The following is a 6000-nucleotide window of genomic DNA, read 5'->3' as shown; positions in this document are numbered from 1 at the left end:
GTTTTCCAGCTTCTAACACCCTGGTCTTTGGTCATGTCACACACATTTAGTACTGATTTGAGGTCTGAAAATGATGTCTGGCACACAGTAGGAGCTTATCCAATGGCGGTTTATTCTTAGCATTTCCTGACTAAGTGTAAAGCCAGCAAGGCGCCAGGCAGATTTGCCACTCTCAAATCAGACAGGAAGGACAGACAGGAAGGGAAGGATTCTCCTCTCCAGTGGGCAGGTACAGAGTCCCTCTTCCTCAAAGGGCTTACTGAGCCCATTGTATGGATGGGGGAGGCTCAGAGATGTGACGATCGCTGTCCAAAGTTGGCAGCCTGTCTTGGTGTCTGTACCAAACCTCTAAGATCTCAAAGACCCTGTCTGTGGACGAGGAAGAGTCTTCCTTCCTGATGGGGCAGAACCATTGTTGGGTATAGGAAACTGAGCTCTTGTAGGAAGAATTGGCCTCCTGCTTGGAGGATGGGGCTGGGTTTCCCTTGCTCTTACCTTCAAAAGTCTCTAGATTCAAAGCACTTTTCACAAGTTTTACACACACACACACACACACACACACACACACACACACACACACTTACTTGTTTTCTTATCTCTCTCCTCAATAAGGGCAGGATGTTCTGTGCATGTTTAGCTCACAGGTCTGTCCCCAGCACTCCCCAGAACAGAGAGAGCCTGGCTCTTACGAATGCCACATAAAGTGTGTTGAATGACGAATGAATGAATCCGGAAGGCAAAGATTTTACCTTTCTGCTGTACAGCAAAATCCTCAGCTGCAGAGGCCCACGCCTGCACCCATCTCCTCACTGTGAAGGTTTTTCTTCTTCTTCTCCCCAACTCTGGACATTCTTTCTCTTGACATGTCTCACCAGCTACCAAGGACAGGCCCACAGACAGTAGGTTCTGCCCCAGGGAAACAGAACATTTTACCCCTCCTGTCCCCAATACAGGTGGATTTGTACTGATGTGCTCAAGCCTCCTTCCAGATCACTGGCCGGGTCATTTGTCAGCCTCTGCTCACTTCCCTTTAGCCCTGATCAAGTCCTGCTTGGGTTTTGCAGTCCTGGAATCCAGGTGGCTACTTTGGTGACTTTGCATATCTCTTCCTTCTAAGACTAAGTGACAACCTTGTATTTAGATGTGGGCAATCTAATGTGTGTGTGGGTTTTTTTTAATTTCCAAGAAACTTAGAAATCATCTTTGACTCCTACTCTCTGACTTTCCACATCCAGTTAATCACAAATGATACTAAATTTTTATAAATCAAGACACTTCCTCCATCTCCATGGCCACCACCTTAGTGGCCATCACCTCCCAGGTTCCCTTGCACCCACCCTCTAATACTTTTGCTTTCTGCATCCACAGAGGTTTTTTTTCTTTTTTAAATGTAATTTGAGCCAAGGATTTTCCCTCTTAAAATCCTTCAGCTCTGCCCTTTGATCTCAGGATAAAGTCCAAACTGTTTCAAGTCTCCAAGAGCAGGCTGTCTTCTCCACCTCCTGCAGACTGTGGGAGTTCTCAGCTCCAGCCCACTCCCTGCTCAGAGCCTTTACACGATGCTGTTCTGTCTTGTTTACACTTAGGTAACTCTCCACTCTTTGTACAAATGTAGCTTGGTAATAATAACAATTAACATTTATACAAACAATTCACATGTATTTGTGCATATTAGCTTTTTCTCACAATGAGCCAATTTAATTACAGATGGGAAATCTAACAGAGAGGTGAACTAGCTTGCTCAAGGTCACACTAGCAAGCTCCCCCACTAGACCGTCAGCTGCATGAGGACAGGGACCATGTGGACTCTGGTCTTGGGCGCCTCGTATTCATTTGTTTATTTAATGAGTATTTACTGAACATTTAGTATTTGTCATGTTAGGCACTATTCCAGGTTCCTGCTCTCACGAAGTGCATGTATATACAGTGAGGAAAAGACAGACACCAAATAGGAAAACACATGTATGAACAACATAATTTCAGGTAATAGTAAGAGCCTTGAAGAGAAAAAGACAGGATGGTGTTGAAGGTGTTTGGAACAGGCCTCCCCAAAACCTGCCACTTTGGCACGTGAATAATTTTGAGCCAAAAGCAATTGATAGCCTGCGGGCTCATGAGAAATTTTCACCCCTCCCTTAAAGAATTTAATTTGGGTGCCTGCCCATAATAAGAGTTCTCACCAGAAATAACTTCTTATGAACTACCTATAGGGCAGGGCAAACTTCTAATTACTGAACATCTGCTCTTCCTATCATCTTGCTAATGACCTTGCTCCCCTTGGAAGCCCCAAGGTGCCTTACCTCATCTCTAGCTCAAAATATCACATATATCTCATTTTGCCTTTCCTTCTCTGACTCACGCGTGGGGGTTTTCTGTATGTACGTACGTAATTAAACCTGCTTACTTTTGCTTGTTAATCTGTCTCATGTCGATTTATTAGGCCAGCCAAAAGAACCTTGAAGGGTAGAGGAAAGTTTCTTCCTCCCCCAGAGTTGGTGCTGGGAGCAGGATACCTCACCGGCTGGGCACTGCTCACCCTGAACTGCTACCATAGAAACATCCTGGGAAGGAGAGGTAGGCAATGAAAGGTAGGAATTCTTGCCAAGTGAGACTCTCAGATCTCTACCTGCAGAGCTCGGTGGAAGCAGAGTAGTGAGAGTCCTTTTATTTTTCCTTTTCTAAATTTAGATTAGCAGAAAATATTTGTGGAGCTAGTTCCTTGGGCTTAGTGACTTTTGGTTATTTGGTATGAGCACTCTCCCTGTTTACTGACCCTTTCCTTCCAGAGATGGGCACTGCTGGGCTGCTGTCATCTGTCTCAGTCAATGCTGGAGAGCTCGGTGTTGGCCTTCTCTCCGGTCTCCGTCATCGGAATGTGCACGTATCAGCATGCATTTGGCAGCCAGTCAAGTAGACTGGGGATTCATGTTGTAACTTTTGAAAATTTTTCAGCAAGAAAAATAATTCAGTGTGATGAAATTTTCATAAGTAATCAAAGTATAATTATGAAAAGGTAAATTAAATAGGTGTAAAATAGAATAAATGTTTTTTGGGTGGACTCTTGAGCAATCATTATATTTTATACGTACTTAAAAATGGTTTCCTAAATCTCTTTGATAACTTGAAACTTTAAAGTTTTGCTAAATTAAATTAAATGATGGAAATTCATTGACTATCCAAAGCATTTCCAAATAAAATAAAATAACAAAATATTAATTACTGAATATAGATTTACTTAGCTTTGGCTTTCTATTACAGAGGAACTGAAGAAATTTGGGTATGTTAGTAAACGTATCTTGTACTTCACTGAAAGATTGTACTATGGAAAAGCATATGTTTCTAGAAGTTAGGAAAATGTCTATAAATGCATTGATCTAAAGACTATGGGTGTAACAGAAGTTTACAACTACTTCTCAGTTTTCACTAGAAATTAAGGTTTAAGGGTTAAAAATTCTAATTAATATGGAAGGAAATAACATTTTCAGTAATAGAAAATATAGATATTAAAATACATTTTTGAAGGAATTAAAAGAAAATGGTTTGTCCTAAAATAAGTTGGTTATTTCTGAATGGGTAAGAGAACAAGAAACAATTTAAAAGGAGCAAGGAAAGTTGTAGAAGTTTTGTGAAAAGAAATCTTGAAAAATTTTTTTATCTGTAATCAAGCTGGAGAAGATTGAATGAATTTGTTAGGTCTCTTTTTTAAAAAATATCTTTATTGATTACAGAGACAGGAAAGGAGAGGGGCAGAGAGAGATAGAAACATCAATGATGAGAGAGTCATTGATCGGCTGCCTCCTGCACGTCCCCGACTGGGGATCGAGCCTGCAACCCGGGCATGTGCCCTGACCGGGAATCGAACCTCGATCGCCTGGATCCTAGGTCAACGCTCAACCGCTGAGCCACGCCCAGCCAGGCAGGTTTCCTTTTTTTTTTTAAAAAAGCTTAAATATCAATAGTGTACTAAAACTTAATATTCTCTCATCAGCTGAAAGGACAAAGTTTTCTTGGACTATTGGCCTGCTTCTGATAAGATACTGTGAAAAGCCTTCTGCTGAAAAAGCAAAGATTTTGTATTTTATAAAAATATGTATTTTTTTGTTAATCCTCACAAGAGGATATTTTTCCATTGCTTTTCAGAAAAAGTGAAATGGAGGGAGGGAGAGGAAGGGGGGAGAGAGAGAGAGAGAAACATCAGTGTGAGAGAGACATATCGACTGGTTGCCACTGGCTGCCTCCCAAAGGCCCAATTTGGAGCAGGAAGTGAACCCTCAACCCAGGTATGTGCCCTTCACTGGGAATCGAACCCAAGACCCTTCTGTGCACAGGCTGATGCTCTAACTACTGACCCACACCAGCCAGGGCTACAAAAATAATTTTATGTTGTTGTAATTAGGTCTTTGATTAAGAAAACGGAATCTTCTCAATAGTAAGAGCTAGCTTTCTGTATTTGAAATTCCTAGCTGACTTTCATGCAAAGGCAGGAGCAACAAAATCTATAAAGATTGTAGCACATTTTGCTTCTGCAAAAATAACCCCCCAGTGCCAGACTTTTGCTATTTTGGAGCCCATACAACAGGACAGTAGTCTGATCCTGAATCAGAGAAACTAATATAGGGAAGCAGTGGTTGTAAGTTGAAGAAATAGTCAGGGCTTATGAGAGATCCAAGACCGATGCTTGGTTCTACTACGCTCCCTACCAAGCCCCATTATTTTGGTTTTTGCATCTCTTCATCCACGATAGTGCACTTAAGCTGGTCTTTACTCAACTGTCACTTAGTATGGGTTATCAACATGTTTTTGTTGTTGTGTGTATGTTTTCCAGATGGGTGGAAGCCTCCCCCTGCCACAAGGCTGACACCTTCACAGTGGCAAAGAAACTGTTAGAAAATGTGTTTCCCACGTGGGGTATACCTTCCACAGTCTCTAGTGATCGAGGCACCCAAATCACTGGGCAAATCATACAAGCCTTGACAGGAAGTCTTACAAACTTCTTGGAATTGTCACTGACCCTATCTCCTCAATCATCAGGCCAGGTCTAGAAAACTAATGGAAAAATTAGAAACAAGCAGAACAAGTCTTAATTACATGAGACTGAATGAACTGACGAGGATGATTACAATTTTTAAGACTTCCAGAGCTTTAATTTTGTTTTTTCCAGATTATAAGGAAATTTTCCTCTTAAATTAACTATGACTTATAGCAATTTGGTAAATTACACCTTTATAAGTAGAACTGAAACATCTTTTTCTCCCTACTTGATCCCTTCAGAATTCAGAAACTCTCAGTGAGTATTCTTACTTTCACGGCAACATTGCCTTTTGTTCAGTAAGCATCTGTTCTCCTCGTAACAGTACACAATTGGAAACTGGGTATATTACAGATGTAGGAACCTCCAGATATTTTGGGGACCTCAAGAGAAGTAGCAACCCAAATTTAAAGTTATTGCAGGTGAAGTCTGATGGTAAGTCCTTGGCTTGGCTTTTCTGGCCTCAAGAGGCCATTTAAAGTTCAATCTGGCCGTAGCCAGTTTGGCTCAGTGGTTAGAACGTTGGCCTGCTGACTGAGGGGCCCAGGGTTCAATTCTGGCCAAGGGCACGTACCTTGGTTGTAGTCTTTATCCCTGGCCTGGTCAGGGCTCGTGCGGGAGGCAACCAATCGACCTCTCTCTCTCTCCCTTCCACTCTCTCTGAGAAGCAATGGAAAAAATATCCTCAGGTGATGATTAAAAATAAATTAATAAAGTTCAATCTGTAGGTTCCTAATGAAAAATTCCAGAAAAGCAGATTTAAAAGAGCCTACACAGATCAATTGCTATTGTTATTATATAAATAACAGGCCAAGTTTATTAAACTAGATTTATTTTGCAAACAAATTAGTCTTAATTTGGATATCTTCGGTAAAAGTAAAGATTATTTTATTTTATTTTTTTCATTGATTCTAGAGAGAGAGGAAGGAAGGGGGAGAGAGAAAGAGAAACATCAACGTACCAGCCCTGAG

Source organism: Miniopterus natalensis, chromosome 9 (genome assembly GCF_054644295.1).
Source record: "Miniopterus natalensis isolate mMinNat1 chromosome 9, mMinNat1.hap1, whole genome shotgun sequence".
Lineage (NCBI taxonomy): Eukaryota > Metazoa > Chordata > Mammalia > Chiroptera > Miniopteridae > Miniopterus > Miniopterus natalensis.
Note: the sequence above shows the minus strand (reverse complement) of the source record.